Below are 20,630 nucleotides of genomic sequence, written 5' to 3'. Positions count from 1 at the left end.
GGAAATAATCTTTGCCTTGTTTTTGGACCGTATCATTGCAACTAGTAGAATTTAATTTGATGGACTTTGAGTTATGACTTTCGTCTTATTTTAAGGAGCTCACTAGTTAGCTGTTAGAACTACGTTTGATATTTGTTGTTCCACAGTGAAGATAGGCTTATTTTATCTACTATCAAACCCAATTTTGAATAGTTTATATATGTATGTGTTTGTATTAATCTACTTGCGTAGTCAAAGTGGGGTATGAAGAATTGATAGGGTAATAAATGTGGAGATACATGGAAGTGGTAAAATCTTTAACATTGGCGAAAAAATGGATTAGGGTATTTTGAGGTTGTTTGGTCATGCATAAAAAATAAATGTATAGGATGAAGACGCATTGAAGCAGCAGTGGCTTCACTTATAAGAGAAGCACGAGTGTTTTCGATGTAAGAATGAATGTAGCAGATTTTGTAGGGGATTTTGATGCTCTGCACAGGAGTCACCTGTAGATGGATGAAGCAGTTAATGCTGTGGAAGTTTTGCAGCATGGGTAATTCTTTCATTATTCATCAATGATATTGTAAATAAGGCTGTAACTGATATATTACTCTTTCCTAAAGCCACCCCCGGGTACTGAAAACTACTCAGTGGTGGAATGAAAACAAACACGCATGTAATTCAATCGGATGAATTGGGGACTTCATCGTTATGGAATAGAGTTCAGACCTTATTAAGGTATGCTAGAAATCCCTGGAACACTGCCGTATCACCCAGTGAACACCGTGGCTAAATGGTTCAGTGCTCTAGGTGCTACTTTCAAGGCCCACTTCCGATCCTAGGCTAGGCTACATCCCTCAATCCACCTAGCTGTGACTGGGTATCAGTATTTGCTGATGTAAAAAAAAAGGGCATGGCGTTGGCAATATCGGCCTTAAGTACTTGCTGACATGTTAGCCGACCCCCAAAAAGGAAAAATACACATGCCTTCTTATGAGAAATGAGAGGAAAAATATAAAAACTTTGTGATTATCACAAGCTTCCAAACAACAGTCAGAAATTAATCGAATACAATTGTTATTTTTCGTCTCTTTCGCTTTCGTCTCCTTCGCGAAAACTCTTCAGATGTTCCATAAAGCCGCTAATGAATTTCCGTAACAAACAGGAATCCAATCAGCCTTGGTCGTAATTCTATTTTCTTATTTATGGACTTAAAACAACGTATATGAGTGTGGATGTGTTTGTCTTCAAGTGTTTGCGAGTCTTTGTATTGTTTGCGCTTTTATTATATCTCTTATATGTGTAAGTATTGTTGCACTGATTCTGTTTACGTGTTCTTTTACGTTCAGTATGTTCATTGGTTAACGTACGGAGAAGCATTTCAATCGGTATACGAATTTGTGTGTGTATCGTACTCTCTCTCTCTCTCTCTCTCTCTCTCTCTCTCTCTCTCTCTCTTTATATATATATATATATATATATATATATATATATATATACATAAATACTGTATATATATATATATATATATATATATATATATATATATATATATATAATATATATATATATGTATATATATATATATATATATATATATGTATATATGTATACAGTATATATATGTATATATATATGTATACAGTATATATATATGTGTATGTATGTATGTATGTATGTATGTATGTATATATATATATGTATATATATATATGTCTATCTATTTAAATTTAATATATTTTATATCTATATAATCATACACATATCTGTGTGTTTTGGCCTCAATTGTACATGTGTTTGTCAATAAATATTTAGACATGTGGATGCGTATGTACTGTACATGCTCATATGACGCCAAATATACTTGTGAAAATAAAGATTCTTAAAAGGAGACCCGAAACTGTTGTGAAGTCCTACACAAGAATATTGGTAAATGCTATCCTACTAGAACACTAGGATGTTAATGAATCCACTTATTTTTCCGTTGCTTTTCACTGTTATGGTGCCAAATATGGCAAAATATCAGGGATTTCTTATGACCACCAACCTAACAGGAATTTTAGAATAAAATAACAAAGTAGCTATTTGTATACTTCTTATAACTGTAAAGTTCAACATTGAAGTCTTTTACTTTGAATTTACGTGACAAACGAGAATTGGTGGGGTCTATTCCCATTGACCAACAGTTTACACAGGTGTAATTTACTATTGATATCTGCTCGGGTAATAAAAATGATGAGGGGCCAACAGCTTCCTGTCTATAGAATTGGCAAGAAACTGGAATACTGTAATCTTCTTTACCAACTCCTCCAAAGGGGATAAAGGCCCATGATAAAGCGATATATAAATTACTCACCATTTTTCATTAACTTCCATTCATTAGTATCACTTGACTTGCGTTAACAATCCCTTTGAAAATTCCCACCTTAGCTTTTGCAGACAATTCAAGTCTCTTCCGAATCTTTTGCCCACATCCTGCTTCCTTCCTTGTTTCTAATGCAACCTCTTCTTTCATTCTACCATCATCGATTATAAATTTACTTTTTCACATTTCCTTTCAACTCTCTACTACTTTTATAAACCTTCAACGTCTTTCACTATTATAAATAACTAGTTCTGTATTTAAAAGCCTTCAACGTCTTTCACTACTATAAATGACTAGTTCTAGATTTTCTGAAATCCCCATTCATTTTATAGTGCTCCTCAATCATTTTCATGTCGCACAACATGTACCTACATCCAGTTTCTTTTCTCTTACTTCCTGACATTACCCCATCCATAAAAAAAGTTAACAGATACTTAATACACATTTTTCAAACTACTTTACATGAAACTAGGCACTTACATCTACATATTCTCAAAACATACTTTGCTTCAACTTATGTTATACCTAATACACCATCAGTTCACTCTGCTTTGACTCTATTGATCCTATCATAAGCTTTATCTATGTTCATATATGTCGCATACAGCTTTTTCCCTTCCTTTCTCACCTCTAGCATAACTTTGATATCAAAACCTTAGTCCTCTTACTCTTCCTTGTTTAAATCCACACTGGTTTTCTCGGGTCAACACTTCTGTCATCTGACCGACTTTCTTGATCAAGAAATCTTCTAATACTTACTCCATTGGCCCAAGGCTGCATTAGTTTCATACATGTTTCTATAAGGATCTTTTACTTTTGAGTTCTCTGTGTTCGTTAATTTTTCTCTTTGGGTGTCCTTCTTTGTAGATCAACTTACTTCTCTAAAGTTCATCTTCTTCACCATTTCACCACTATTTGCATCACCTACTTTGTTTTCTTCTCTTAACGCTTCTCTTCATGAGAGGGAATTATAACTGTACCCATTGTCATTGGTACTTTGAATAGCTGGACTTATCTATCTTTACTTTTGTTTCAAGCGAGGCTCATCTGCCACTTAAAGTGGGAATATCTCCCTCACGTGTGTTCGTAAGTTACAAATGGCTCTCCTTTGCTAAGGGTTACGGGGCATTACATTCCTCGGCTATTGTCCGAGATGGACCAAATGTTTACAAGTGGTTTGATCTTTAGGAAAGAAAAGATGATGGTAGGTAGGAGAAAGGAATGTATAGTCTGAAAGGTTAAAAGGTAAGGAGGAGAGGGATACTGTAGGACTAGATGGACCACAAGAGTGTATAGATACACATGGCCTTGATTTCCATGAATGAAATCGCGATAAGGTGCAGTAATATGAAAAATTAAAATGTTGCCTCATGTTAAATCGCGTAAACAATAGAAATAAAGACAAGAGTCGTCGGGAACATACAAATAACGTCAAGAAAATCAATTAAGTTCCTAGCCCAATGTGTAACACTGTAAATATCAAACAACACTTTAGATTATAAACGAGAACAAGCTGAATATGTAAAATAGAGGTGTCTAGGGGTTGAACCAAACTAATCAGGCTTCATCATGGTTTTTTAAGGCTACCGAAACTCTGGAAGTTTCTGGTTTTAGGATTTATATGCAGTATAAGCATATCTGTTGTACTGACTATTTTTTTTTTTTTGATGACCCATCATATGTATGCATATATGTATTTATGTATATGTGCTTTTGTGTGATATTATTAATTTGCTTATGTGTGTGCTTGCTATTTCACGAGTATAATAGGTAAGATTGGGTGTGACCAGACAAAAAGTTAGATCACCGTGTAGGGGGGTTATACGAAGTAATTTAAATGTGAAGATAGGGAACAGAGACGTAGATGTAATTGTTCCTTGATACAGAGGTAATGGGGTAAATGAGAAAAAAGAGAGCACTGTAAAAACGTATCTCTATTTCCAAAGAAAATATTCTGAAGAAATATGATGAGAAAGAGTTTGCCGGATAATATGTTAGTATAGAGCACAAGGAAGAATTAGTTGATGGTTATCATGGTAAGCACATGAATCCCCAGAGTTATATCTAACCGTTATTTGGTTGAAGTGTGATTAAGATTGATATATTTTGATTGTAGAGGAAAGAGTGAACATTTAGCAGTATAAAAAAGGAAGAGAATTTGTTTTTTTAGGTAAAAGGAAGTGAGAATAGAATATAAAGAGAAAATTTATGAAACATGATCAAGGGTTAAAGACATAGTGATGGTAGGAGTAGATGCCGTCTGTGGGAAGTATATTGTTTGTAATGGAGGGTAAGGAGGGGTAACAAAAATAGTAGGGATTGGTAAAAGGTAGTGAAACGTTTGGTGAAATGTAAAACAAGGATTATTAGAAGTGCAGTGGGATGCCAGGCGAGAAGTTTATGAGCCGGTATATAGGAGGAGAGCTATGGCGGTTGATATAAAGGTGATATAAGTTAATGAAAGGAAGTAATAAAAAAGAGAAAAGTTCAAAAGCCCCCCATCATAATTATTTAGTGCTGGGAAAAAGTATATTTGAGACTGAGTAGTGTGTCTTGTGTCTGGCCTCTATGAATTTTTCTGTTAATCTCATAATAAACCTTAGGGAATAGAAGCAACTTAACTTTGGCTTCAACTGCTATCTCTAGAGGAAGCCGTACACACAGGAAAAGGAGTAACAATAGAAGCCTTCATTAACGACATAATTTATTAGTATTATTACTAGCTACTCTACAATTCTTGTTGGAAAAGCACGATGCTATAAGCCCAAGTGCTCCAATAAGGAAAATAGCCCAAGTGAGGAAAGGAAATAAGGTAACATAATGTTCCTGAATGTACCCTCAAGCAAAAGAACTCTAACCCAAGACAGTGGAAGACCATGGTACGTAGGTTATGATACTACCCAAGACTAGAGAACAGTGTTTTGATATTGAAGTGTCCTCCTAGAAGAGCTGATTACCAATGCAAAAGTTTTTTACCCTTATCAAATGGAAAAGCACGATGCTATAAGCCCAAGTGCTACAATAAGGAAAATAGCCCAAGTGAGGAAAGGAAATAAGGTAACATAATATTCCTGAATGTACCCTCAAGCAAAAGAACTCTAACCCAAGACAGTGGAAGACCATGGTACGTAGGCTATGACACTACCCAAGACTAGAGAACAGTGTTTTGATATTGAAGTGTCCTTCTCCTAGAAGAGTTGATTACCAATGCCCAAGTCTTTCTTCTACCCTTACCAAATGGAAAAGCACGATGCTATAAGCCCAAGTGCTCCAATAAGGAAAATAGCCCAAGTGAGGAAAGGAGATAAGGTAACATGATGTTCCTGAATGTACCCTCGAGCAAAAGATCTCTAACCTAAGACAGTGGAAGACCATGGTACGTAGGCTATGACACTACCCAAGACTAAAGAACAGTGTTTTGATATTGAAGTGTCCTTCTCCTAGAAGAGCTGATTACCAATGCTAAAGTCTTTCTTCTACCCTTACCAATGGAAAGTAACCACTGAACAGTTACATTGCAGTAGTTAACTCCTTGAGTGAAGAAGTTTTTAATTATCTTAGTATTGACAGATGTATGAGGAAAAAGAAGAATATGTAAAGAATAGGCCAGACTATTCGGTGTATATGTAGGTAAAGAAAGAAAATGAGGCGTAACAGAGAGGGATTCAATTTTGTACTGTTTGGCCAGTCAAAGGCCCTAATAACTCTCAAGCGGAAGCATCTCAGCTGGTGCCTGGTGCCTTGGCCAACCTACCACCTACAAGCAAAAGAGATACTGTTTAAATTGAATGTAGTCCTGAGTCTATTTTTTTGTTACTGGATTCTCTTTTGTCATATATATTACCGAATAATATGTTTGAATTTATAAAGTCTTTGAAGTATTTTGAAGATTTATTGAATATGTAGGACAAAAGAGAGAGACAAAACTTCTTGTGGATGTGGAAATTTGGGGACGGTAATAAAAATAAAGAAGACAAATTAGAGAGATACTGTGGGACAATAGTGTTAGTATGATTGCGTGGCAGAGCATAGTTTGTAAGCTATGTCAAGATAAGATATAGTTTTATTACATGTAGATGATATACTGACTGTAAGAATTCTGGGAGCATAAGAGGTGTTTGAGAAATTAAAACATAAGAGAAGGATAGATAGCAAAAGACCACGATAGTGTTGAAAAAAAGTGCTTTTTATGAAACAATAGCATGAGATATCTGAAAGTAAAAAAAGGCCCCAATGCCCCAATGAAAAAAAAAAGTATCATAGAATTTATGTTAAGGTGGTTGCATTGAGGATGTATGGGAGAGATGAGAAAGTGAAAGTATTTAAGATAAAGGCAGTGTGTGTTAGTATATGTAGATGTAAGCAACTGGTTTGGTGTAAAAGTAGGTCCGTGGGAAAAACGTGTTGTCTCCTTGGCTTTTTTATGTTTGTTGATGCAGAGATGTAAGAATACAGAGCAAGAAAATCAGGTGTATTGTAATTTTGAGGAGTAAGAGTTTGATTGCCAATAAATTGTGGTTTTGTTGATATCAGCAAATATTTTAATACACTTTCCAGGTAATAAAGTGAAACTGCAAAAAATAGTGATGAGGTTGTAAGTTATGAAGATGAGAAAGTTTAAAGTAAATATGAGCTGGGGTAAGGTTATGATGGTTGATGGAAACCAGAAAAATTGATAAATTAATGTTAATATGGTGTCGGAAGACTAGAGATGGGTGATTCATAAAGGTATCAAAACAAGAGAAGAGGTATCACAGAACAGGTAAATCAACAAAAACAACAGCATGAGTGCAAAGGATTAGGAAGAATAATGAAGCGCTTTTGGAACCTATATTACCTATAAAGACAAGATTGAACCTTTCGAGAGTAACTGTTTTTGTGTAGAATATATGGCAGAGGACTAATGGAAAGGGGGATAAATGGATATAATGTATGTACAAATGGTAACAAGATTAATATATGTGAAAGAATGGACCAGTTTGTTCAGAGGTGGTGTGGTCACGCGGAGTGAATGGATTATGATTAGATGGTTTATTAATAAGAGAGTGTATTTTTGGAAGTGAAAGACCCAAAATGGGCTGTATAAATAGTGGGAAAGTAGAGCAAAGAAAGGCTGTCTAATGGTTCTGAGGCTGAAGAATTCTTTTGGCCTCTGATGAGTCTCATATGTACTGTAGGTATATGATGTGATCCTGCCTCTTTTAATGTATATGGAATTTAGCTATGACTTTTTCATGTTAAATCAATATGTTAGTGACAATTGTGTTTATGTAAACTATTTAAGAGAGAGAGAGAGAGAGAGAGAGAGAGAGAGAGAGAGAGAGAGAGAGAGAGAGAGAGAGAGAGAGAGAGAGAGCCTATACAATAAAAGGAACGTCGTAGATGGATTGCGACTGCCAGAAGATCGATTTTTCATCGGCTGCTGACTCTGAAGCGTGCTCCATTTCTCTCCAATTATGTCAGAAAAGGCCTGTCTGTGTGAAGGGTCTGGACGACTGGTTTAACGGTAACCAAGTCCATTAAACACAAAAACGCTCTTATACATACCACGTGGCCTACCTCTTATTGACTACGATGAGGCTGCAACATTGTCCTTTTCAGATATGTCAGAATGAATTCGGTACTTCATAAGTTAGAATGAGGTAGGTCTCAGGATGAAAGTAGTGATATATATATATATATATATATATATATATATATATATTTATATATATATATATTTTACTGTATGTATATAAGTATACATATAAATATATGTATGTATATATATATATATATATATATATATATATATATATATATATATATATATATATATATATATAGTGTATACACTGAGGGTTATGTCCTGCAATGGACTAGAAATGGCTGCATTAGTCGTTGTTGATATATATATATATATATATATATATATATATATATATATATATATATATATATATATATATATATATATATAATATTATACAACAACGCTAGTGATTCTCATTTTATTATTACATTTATACTATATACGCGCTTTCACAAACAAAATCATCTCGGCGATGATTTTGCCATTATTAGCATTTTGATTCCCAGCAAGTATTTTTGGGTTAGGGTGGTAGCCCACTGTGCTCAAGTACTCCATCATTGACAATTGTCTACGCGAATGTTCTTTGAGAAACGTCATTGTTGAACAAGATGGGAAGTCTTGAAATACGTATATGTCAGAGAAATTATTAGAAACGCTCTTGCCTATCAACCCTTGTACACACGAGATATTTATATGTATGTATGTATATATGTATATATATATATATATATATATATATATATATATATATATATATATATATATGTATATATATATATATATATATATATATATATATATATATATATATACACACATATATATATATATATATATATATATATATATATATATATATATATATATATATGTATATATATATATATATATATATATATATATATATATATACCTGTATATATATATATATATGTATATATATACATACATTAATATATATATATATATATATATATATATATATATATATATATATATGTATATATATATATATATATATATATATATATATATATATATATATATATATATATACACACATACATTGCATGTGTCTGTTTGTGTATATATAGTTAATTTTTGTTATAATCTTTTCATTTGATTAAGTGCTCAAGATTCAATTCTTATATACTAAATAATGTACTTCGTAAAATATTTGTATGTGTGTGTTATTGTGTAGTGGCGGGAGGAAAACTGTCGTGATTTTATGGCATGGTAAATGATGGATTAATTATTTACCATTGATAAAACTGATTTTTAAAATAGGTTATCATTTGCAGACAAATTTTATCTGATGATAAAGTTAACACTATGAAACTTGGTTTTTGGATGAGTTTGTAAGTGATTGATCAACCACTATTACCCTGCATAAAAAAAACTGTAGTAATAGTAAAGAAAATATAATAATAGTTACTAATTCATTCATAATAATGAACAGAATCAACATTTATTTCATAGTAGATTTTTTCGCATATAGGTCATTAGAGCCAAATCACATAAGTTGCCACTAAGAGACTGTCTTGGCTGATCTAATCACTTGACATTTATTTTACCTTCTCTGTCCATTGAAATAGGATTAACATTTTGGATAGGCCTACCCAAAACCCCGTTAGACGGTTATCCAGAAGATACTGTACAGAAGTAAGTTGGAAATGCTAAATGTATATTTCATATTCAGCCGAAATTATATTATTTTATTGAGAGCAATTATTATTGGAACAGAGTTTGGTAACAGTTCCCCCCCTCTCTCTCTCTCTCTCTCTCTCTCTCTCTCTCTCTCTCTCTCTCTCTCTCTCTCTCTCTCTCTCTCTCACAGAAGTTGAAGACAAAACTTCCAGCGCCCTATTGTGTGAGGTTCTTTGTCCAGACCTATAACACCAGATTCTTAAGTGAAGAATATAATTAAAGGATGAAGAAACCTCCTAATGATTCCTTGAAATTTCCATTCGACGACGCCATAGATTTTAAAGTGAGGGCGTCTTTCCCTCCTCCCTGGAATTCAACTGCAGCATCTCTTCGACTCGGCATATCCAGGTCGCGATCAAAAAATAAATCTTACTAATGCACCCCCATTCACACTGCAAATAGACGAATACTTCTCAACGTCGGCCACCATTTCTCTGATAATCTCAAAGTTTGCGAGGCTGGGTCCCCTTCTTCAACTTGAAATAAATGAAATTCAGTCTACGGCGTCCGCGAGAGGCGAAGTTCGCTCTTAACTTTTTTGTTTGTGTTGTGGACGCCTGGTTCGATTATTTTACGAAAAGATTTGATTTATTTTGCATGGAATTCTTCTGCCTTTAGTGTGTCTAAAACGAAATTGAGTTCTTAAAGGGTTTTGTACAGTTTTATAATGCCCTAATATTATGCGAAGTTTTCGTTCTCGTACGCCTCTAGCTCAAAGGTTTTCCTCTCGTGATGGCGATGATATGCACCTCTAGTTGCCAAATTTACGATGAGCTATTAAATTTAAAGGGGTAATTTTCAGCCTCCCTAGCTAAATCTTTCTTGACGAGCCCTTTCAAAAAAAGGGCCATAGAGGGGTTTAAGGGACTTTGTATCTTGTACAGAAATTTGGATTATGAAATTCAGGGGATGAATTTTCCCCGTAAGAATAGATGCGAAACAGCCGTTAAGGGTACAGACGTGAAAGAGGCAAAAAAAATGTGAATTATCTTTCATCAGGCATGCGGTGCATGATGAAAATACGGAAGGCGAAGAAGCCCCAAGACGGTGATATTAAAGTTCCACGTTTTCATCGTTATTGACACTGGGATGAGGGTTGTGATGAGAATGGTGATGAGAGGACTTTACTTAGTAGAGTTTCCTACGCCTTTTTGTCACTTGTAAATAGTGGTGGGGGAGAGGAGGTGGCAGTGGGTAGGGGGGATAGTTGAATCCGAATATTATCTTCCAGTGACGTTACCGAAAAGTCAACCAAAGATGTAATTACGGTCTTGTGGTTCTATTATAGTTTTAATCAAAATATATTCTGTCTCAAGTTAGGATGGAAGTCAGTTGCAGAATTTAAATTAGCCTCTGATTCTGATTCTTTATTTTGCTAGTTTTAATGATTTTTTTTATTTCTTTTTTGTAAGTCTACTTTGACTTAATTTGTAATAACATGATTAATCGTGTTTGAAGCAAAGGTTACTTAATTGTGTATATATATATATATATATATATATATATATATATATATATATATATATATATATATATATATATATATATATATATATATATATATATATATATATATATAATATAAAGTCACTGGTCGAACTTGTGAAGGTTTCTTTTTGCATTCATGTGTTAATTTTAGATTCAGTAATTAAAGGATAGATGTATAGGTGTTGTTAATGTTATTTTGGGAGCCATCTCTCTCTCTCTCTCTCTTTCTTTCTCTCTCTCTCTCTCTCTCTCTCTCTCTCTCTCTCTCTCTCTCTCTCTCTCTCTCTCTCTCTTATATATATATATATATATATATATATATATATATATATATATATATATATATATATGTGTGTGTGTGTGTGTGTGTGTGTCTTTATTTATTGATATGCATACACACACATATATATATATATACACACACACACACACATATATATATATATATATATATATATATATATATATATATATATATATATATATATATATATATATATATATATATATATATATATATAATATATGTGTGCGTGTGTCTTTATATATATATATGAATATAATGAAGTCATTCTTCACATCATTGTCTTATTAATAGAACAATACGAAGTGGTACATCCATACAGTTTCTTAAGGTCCTTATATTTGCCGAGAGAATACTCGATCTGCTACCATAATTACCCTCATAGCTGATTAGAGCAATACAAGTGACTGAGAGAGATCTGGCGTAGCAGCTCAAAGGTCAGTCAAGTAGAATCATTTGAATTACACCGGTGATTATAATGACGTTAGTGGCATTACTATCACTGGCGTAACTAACTCATTGTTGAAGAACAATTGGCATTAAACCTGGCAGAAGAGGATGTCACTTTGTTATAATGTACTGCAATGTGTATGATATTAATACAAGATTGTATGGTATGATAAGTTTCTTGATTATTCAAAATTAAACAAACCTTGATGAAAGTATAAATTATAAATTACGGGGTTAATAACCTAATCAGGGTTAAAAGACGTCTTGTAATGATTACCATAGATAAACATATTTTGAGTTTTTCTTCTGTTAATATCCTTTTTTTAATTCAAAATATGAATAATTTACTATCCGTATACTTATTATTTTAACAAAATTAGAATTAGGAAGATTTTCCATATTTTAAGGGATGTTATAGAACGCTATTACTTATTCTAAAATTAACCTGGAAGGGTTTTATAATTGGCTGTTTTTCTTATTATTATTGTTTTCTTTTTTTCCTTGTTGGGGGATGTCAATAATGTAGATTTGAAAGTTTTTTTGCCCATGTAAAAACTCGCTATGTGGCAACCTAAGGATACATAGCACCAGTGATATATATTTTTCATCACCGTTAAGCCCTGAAGTAAGAAGAGAATAATGAAAATTAATGTTCTTATTTATACAATCATTACGAAACTAGTGAAGTCCATTTACGTCACGTAAAATTTACCTTTATTCATCTTATGCACTGAGTACATTTATCAGTTAACTCACCTTAACGAATTTTAACTGTATTTACAGTTATTTACGAGACTGTATGTTGTCTGATCTGGTTTTGAATTGATTATATTTGATTCTTCCGATAATTCAGATTCAAGATTTGACGCGAATAAAATTGACACAATAGTGTGTCAGAGGCAGTGTTGATAATTGATGTTTGGTCAAGTAATTTTCCATATAAAAGTTAACCATAACTTTTGGTAGGAATTACTTGTCTTGAGCTTATTAGTCAGAGTATCAGTTTATTTTGAGGTAGTAATTCGGCCATGGCACCAGGCACCCGTCGAGTCTGACAACAATAAGATAACCGATTTTTTTATTACACTTAATGGTTCAACTATTGTACTCTAATTGTTCAGTGGCAACTCTCTTCTTTGTAGGAATAGAAGAAAGTCTTTAGCTATGGTAAGCAGCTCTTCAGGGAGAAGGACACTACAAAATCAAATCATTACTCTTTCGTCTTGGGTAATGCCATAGCCTCTTCTACTGTCTTGCTTTAAGGTACACTCGGACACATTATTCTATGTTTCCTTATTTCCTTTCCTCACTGGGCTATTTCCCTGTTGGAGTTTTTAGGCTAATAGCATCCTGCTTTTCCAATAAAGGTTTGAGCCTAGCTAGTAATGATAATAACCATATTCTAAAGTGCTTCGACTATAATTGTTCAACTCTTTTATCTACCTCAAGTCGATCGATGAATAACTATCTGCATTTCTTGAGGTCTTCTGTATAAGTTAACTGGCGAGGCACTCTGTGTTTTTTGGGTTGCCAGTAGAGTAGAAATGAAGTGAAGAGACACTGTTTCATGTTTTTATGGGTCAGAACAACAGGTAAACCAGAAACAGCGACTTGATTGATTTTAGGATCAATTTTAGAGTAAGCCGGAAAATGTCTACTGGACAGTGTAAAATATCTGAGAGCGAGTGCTTTGTTCTTTTGAGAGATCTGTATAAGATGAACATAACTGTTTGATACAGTTAGTGTTGGACCCTCGTAAAGATAGCTCAACAGTGACTATTTGGATATGTTGAGAGCCAGTGTAAAAGGCAACTGAGTTTGACATGGGGTTTTTCAGTGGCGGGGTTGATGTAATGGAAAGTCTGTGTAAGATTTCATGTAGAACTGACTGCCTCGTACTTTTGAGGGACAGAGTTAAGGTTATCTGAGAGGTTAAAGAAGGTTTCTGTTTGAGGCTTAGTGCAAAGGATTAGTGGGAGTGACTACTACTCTTAGTTTAAAGGGTCTGAATAAATATTAACTTATGAGCAGATAGCGTTTTGTTTTTTATAGTCAATGCGTGAGTTATTCCGACAGTCTTTATTTAGCTCTTTTAGGGTCATTGTAATGTAAGTCTAAATATAAACTGACTTCAATTCTTTCCGATTACCCGGGTAAAAGTCATACCAAGAACGACTACTTGGTTCTTTTTTTTTGGAAAATAAAAAGTTGGCTAATTATTTATTTGATAAGTCAGTGCAAAAGGTACCCTAGGAGTGGCTACAGGCTCATAACCAAGTGGTGATGACCTCTTTCTTTTTTTAAAGTGAGGAAAATGTAAGTTACTACTATTCTTTTCAAGTTTTTGTAAGAATTTACTAAATCCTTTCAGAGGGCCAATGTAAAAACTAACGAAACTAGTCACTATTTGGTTTGTTGTAAGGATCAAAGTAAACGTTTGCCAATTGGTAAAGACTTGGTTCGTTTTAGAGGTCAGTATAATGCCATTTAATATATGAACTGAGGAGTGACTTTTGTTTCTTTTGATGGCCAGATTATAAATCTTCAACGCACTGAGTACTTCTTTGTTTTTAAGGGTCAGGGTAATATGTTGACTAGATAGTAAACCTCATAGTTTTTCCAAGGTTCATAGCAAATAAACTACCCTAGGGTTCACTACTTGATTTTTTATTTGAGTCTCATTTAGAATTCAACACAGAAATGACCACTTCCTTCAATTTCAATGTAGAATTAAAATTTAACTGTGAAGTAACTACTTGGCTAAATTTCAATGTCAATGTAAAAGTTAGACCAATGTACATTGTAAACGTTATCATTGCAGTAATTTCTTAAATTTTATCGAAAGATATGTAAAAGTTATTTAACCATGGGTGTGGCCTAAAAAGCCATAGCTTGCCACATCAACTAAATTACAGTATGTATAGAAGCTTTCCGAGGCACATTGGGTCCCAAAATTTCTTTTATAGTATGAAGGTTAAGTTGATTATTAATAGGCTTTCATTTAAGTTGATTATTAATAGGCTTTCATTTAAGTTGATCACGAACTCTGTTCCTAAGAACAGAGATTAAGAAATAAATATAGGTTTTGTTTTATAGTTATTATTACTATACAGAAGATCATTAGTTGAAAATTATCTTATGAGTCCACATATTTCGCTTTAGTTGCTGTTGATTGGATGGTGATGTTAGAAAACGAGTGAATTTGTTTATGCTCCTAAGGAATTTATATCAAATCCTAGATGAATCTTGCACTTTGTGTTTTGTTAAAATCGAATTTGTTTTCACGGAAGAAATTCATGCTGTTTTTTAAGGTTAGCTGTCAATTCTATTTTCGTCTAGCTATGAAAGTTATAGTCTCTCTCTCTCTCTCTCTCTCTCTCTCTCTCTCTCTCTCTCTCTCTCTCTCTCTCTCTCTATGATATTTCTACTTTGCTTTGCCTTGATGAAATACTATAGACTGTAGCTTATTGTGCTTCATAGTTATTTTGAATATGCTGAGTATAATGGGCTAGGAACTTATGCATTTTTATATAGAATACAGAATAAAAAGAATCACCAATAAAAAAAAAGGTTAGAAAAATATACTAATGCGAAAACAAGGTATTATGCGGTTCAGTAACAACCAACCGAAAATAATAGTGAAAGGGATTCGATGGGGAGCTGCGAGAGGAGCGAAGGGTGAATGAAAAACGAAACGAGGAGGAGGAGGAGGAGGAGGAGGAGGCTTGAGCCTTGAGGCCTGTGGAAAGAGAAGCCAGAGCTAAGAAGAGTATCGGATCCTCTCCCCCCTTCGGCCATTCCTCACCGTACCTGACAGTTCCGCCGCCCATAGTTTACTTTCGGACTCACTATAGCGACAATGCTCTGGATGAGGGAGGGGAGGGGAGGGGATATGGGGTGGGGGTATGAAAGAGAGACGCTAAATTAGGGAGGGAGAATGAGACGACGGAAATTAAGGGAAGGGAAAATATCTCTCCAGTTGTATATATAGATCAATTTAGGAATGGTGGGAATTAAGGAATGGTAATGAAGGTGAAAGAAAACTCCCATTAAGGCTGACAGGTACCGAGGGAAACTAACAGCGATAGCAAGATAGATCTTGCGTAGAAATGTACAATGGGGGTAGGGGGCGGGTAGGCCGAGGAAATAGGGAAGATTTAGAGGTAGACTTTTGTTGATATTCGGTTCAATGCAATGAAATCCCAAGAGGAATGAGCTACCAAGAGGTTCGTTGCAGGCCTTCGCTCTTAAAGCTATCGAACGTCTCCAACATCCCAGAAAATAACGTTGGAAAGATTTGGAAGTTAAGAGAATTAATCTGATGCTCCAAAAAGAGGGAAAAAGGTTTTTGAAGATAGTATAAAAAGGCTTTTAAATTTGGGTTCCCATTTTTTTTCTTTATAATACAAGTGTATTTTGTTATAATCTTAAGTTTTCCAGAGAACTATAGTAAATTTAAATTTTTAGTTACTCTACGGGAAAACCTTTTTTTTTTAGGTATTGCTAATTTTTCAAAAAAAAAATTTCCATTGCCAATATAGAATAATAATAAAGGGGAAAATGCAATGGAAAGGGGATATAGATCTTTTTAAGTTAGTGGCATGTATATTAAAAGTTGTTTATGTAGTGGCATGTATATTAAAAGTTGTTTATGCGATATCTATTACGCACAGATACTTACATGTGAAGAAATGTTCTTGGCAAGTATTATTCTTCTCAACGTTAGAAATTTAGAACGTTTCTCTACTTTGTTTTGCATTTTGATCCTTTTCCTTTTCCTAATGAACGGTTGTATTTTTTTGTCAATCTTGGTTCCCCAAGACAACCACATACATACACAAGCACGCGCGAGCGAGTCTCTTATTTGGTTTAAATATAAAATTCAGTAGCATATTTTTTTCAGCATTCCTTTGTAAAAATACGTTTTAAGGTGACCAGATTATTCACTATCTAAGGTTTGAATCTAAACGTTTGTTAGAAATTTAGAATATTCACGTGTCATTTCCTTTTACACGCAATTGTACAGTCCAGTTTAAAAGTCGCTCATGAATGGCAGAGGCAAGGGACAGTGACGTTGCCCTACGAAGCAGTCAGTGCCCTAGAAACTGACCATGTATACATCTCATCAGCGCCTAAGCCCCCTCTTCACCCAAGTTATGACCAAGGAGGGTCAGGCAATGGCTGCTGATGACTGAGCAGATAGACCTATAGGCTCCCCCAAACCCCCTATCCTTAAGATCATAAGTTTGGTGATGTTGCAGCGACCAAAGGAATTAACGAGTTTGCGCAGGACTCGAACTCCAGTCTGGCGATCACCAGTCAGGGACCTTACCACATAGGCATCATCTAAAACGTATTGGGACATGATACAATCTGGAATGGGTTCATTCCCGAAAAATTTTTGATATTATCCAAACGCTTCGTACTCATATAAGATTATTTAGGTCCTCTTTACCAATTTTGATAGAGCCTATCTCTCTGGCGAATCATATATTGAAATGAATTTTATAACCAATTACAAGTATGGCTCAAAAGGTCACGAAGAACTGTAGTCTTATTAGGATATGTATTGTGCTTTAATTTTCGAGAACATTCACGGTTTTTCATTCACTTCATGTAAATTTTGTATTAAAGGGTAATGCCCTGTTGTTTACTGTTACCCATCTCTAAATTTCTTATTATTTTGTACAGCATTATTCTACTCGTGAAAATTATTCCATTGGTACTTTTTTTCTGAAGAATTTTGATTTTTTTTTTATTATTGTATTAATCTACTATTATTCTTTCAGTCAATGATACATTCTAGCTCCTCAATAAACAAGAAGTTTTGTTAGCTCAATGGTATTTAACAATGCATCATCAAACATCTACCTCTCCATACCCCATTAATGACTTTTTTTTTGGTTCCGTCAATCTTGCATCTGCATCTCTGTCTTGTACTAAGCTTCTTTGATCGCCTTCATCAATAAAGATAGTTGGGAGCTAGAGGAAATTATATATTCTTATCTGAGGCCAATAAAATGCCACGTTAATATGTTTCACTTGATCCACTCCTTTTCCAGGTCTAGAGACGCACTATTGTAGTGTTAGCAATCTTTCTCTTGTGTATTTTTCTTTTTTCTTTTCATTGCATTACACTCCCTTCTTGGATAATTTTGTTATGACTGATTTTATCAACCAAACCATACCAAAATCTCTTCTAGGTGTGGTAAATAATGTTATGTTTTTGTATTTCTTATGGTCTCTTCTGAAATATTTTCTGGAGTAAAAAAGAGTAAAGACTCTCACTCATACTCCACCTAGGGTTGTAATGCAGTTAGTGCATTGTAGGTATTAATTAAAAGTCTTTACGTTGTTGCTTCTGCCCCCATGTTTTGTCTTCATATTTAAGGTTTAAAGACGGTCATGAATGTCAGGAGCAAGGGACAGTGACAATGCCCTTGAGACTGATAAGAGCCCAAGTCGCTCTCTACCCAAGCTAGAACCAAGGATCAGGGATAGCCAGGCAATAGCTGTTGATGACTCAGCAGGTAGACCCAGAGGCTCCCGCAAACCCCCCATCCTTAGCTCACAAGAATAGGGAGGTTGGAGACACTACAAAAAACTATCTAGCTTGAGCGGGTCTTGAACCCCAGTCCATTTCTAATGAGCCACCGTAACCCCCGTTCTTCCATCCTTTCTTCATTCTTACTGTTCTCTAACCTCTTTTAGTATCAATTCACAGCACAACTGTGGTGTTTTCTCCCAGTTCGACTCTGTGCTGAACAGCCTTCCCATTTCCAGCACTAGGCCATATGGGCAAAATTCCACATCTACAGCCACTCTTGTTATATGTTACACATGTTTATATGAACTCAAGTATATTAAGACCAAATGTCACTTTTCGATTATCAATCTTTTTAATTGTGCTCATTACAACCTTAATACTCTTGCTATAGGGTACACTCTGGCACGCTGTTCTATCTTATTTATCTTCCTCTTGTTTTGTCAAGTTTTTATTGTTTATATATGAAAGATCTAATTTAATGTTGAAACTGTTCTTAAAATATTTTATTTTGATTCTATTCTTCTCCTGTAATGTTTTAATTTCCTTGTTTCCTTTAGGTACTTGGCTATTTTTCCCTGTTAGAGCCATTGGGCTTATAGCATCTTGCTTTTCCAACTAGGGTTGTAGCTTAGCTTCTAATGATAATAATAGTCATTTCACTGGAATTATCAAATTTATAATAATCCCTTCTACTCTTGCAGTAGTCCAGACCTGCAGATTTGTATCATCTATAGATAAATGTTCAAACCCCCTCACTCCATAAGTGCAAAAGTGTTTTTCTTACCGAACAGCCCATTTTCCATTTAATCATGTGCTATAAGAATAAACCGACCATTAGGCTTTATTTGCACAATCCCTCTTCAATACAATATTTCTTCCCACAGTTCATGTACAATGTGTGTTTATGCCATACATTTTATTCATTCTTATTATTTCTTTCTCTCAAATTTCCATAGTATCTGCCTTAACACGATGCTGTCCTTCTGTCTGACAGCTGCCTTCGATTTTTTTTATTCGTTCATTGAATGAATTAAATAGTCTAACTGCTAATGAAGGTCATGGATATTGGTGGCCTCAGGAAGCTGCATTGGTTATAGTCTCCCCTCGAAACCAACATCGGTGAAACTGGGAACTATAGCTGGCATGCCTTGACAGCAAGACTGTGTAGTCCCTTTTTATGGGAGAAATACTTACTTCAGCAGCAAGATCTATCAGCACTCCTAAAAGCAAGAGGTCACCATTCCCTCTCCCAGGGTATAGTTGGAATTCTTATCTCCCTGCGTAATACATAACATTTTCTGCTGAACTCAAAGCAATAGATGTGCACTTTAGTTAGAGTAACCAGGAGAACCATCATTACAAAGTAACCACAGTTAAATCTTTGTAACCTTAATTACTAGATAGTGATTTATGTTTATATATCTAGGATTAGTTGCTTTCCAGAAACATAGGGTGTCTCTAAGGAAATACAATGTGATTAACTCCTTGAACCCATTACACATAAACACACATATACACACACACACTATATATATATATATATATATATATATTATATATATGTGTGTGTGTGTGTGTCTGTGTAAGTGCGTGTGTGTATTATATATGTATTTATTTATTTACTTATTTGTTTGAGAGAGAGAGAGAGAGAGAGAGAGAGAGAGAGAGAGAGAGAGAGAGAGAGAGAGAGAGAGAGAGAGAGAGAGAGAGAGTCTCAGAACCATTAATTATTCATTTTAAATATTTGGGGGAAAAAGTTATTTCCACTCTTTGTTTACTAAATATATTCTGTTATTTACCTTACTGGAAGAGAGAGAGAGAGAGAGAGAGAGAGAGAGAGAGAGAGAGAGAGAGAGAGAGAGAGAGAGAGCGCCAGCCTAGCAGGAAGTACAATTAATGAGCATATAGAAACTAAGCTAAATATTTCGAAATCTAAATTAACATTAAAATTCCAATAGTTCAGTGCGTTGAAAGAATCTAAGCCAAATGATACTGGTGTTCCCCGAATATGTAAGTGAACGACAATTATTATTCATAAGTTGTGATGAATTTCGTCTCTTGGCCTCTTCAGCCGGCGAGGAGAAGAAGCGGCGAATCGGGAAAAGAGAGAGAGAGAGAGAGAGAGAGAGAGAGAGAGAGAGAGAGAGAGAGAGAGGGAGAGTCGCGGACGAACAAACAAAAGCAAGAAACAAAATACGGGGATCGCCCAAGACTCGAA

The sequence above is a fragment of the Palaemon carinicauda genome, chromosome 3 (assembly GCF_036898095.1).
Source record: "Palaemon carinicauda isolate YSFRI2023 chromosome 3, ASM3689809v2, whole genome shotgun sequence".
In the NCBI taxonomy this organism is placed as follows: Eukaryota; Metazoa; Arthropoda; class Malacostraca; order Decapoda; family Palaemonidae; genus Palaemon; species Palaemon carinicauda.
Note: the sequence above shows the minus strand (reverse complement) of the source record.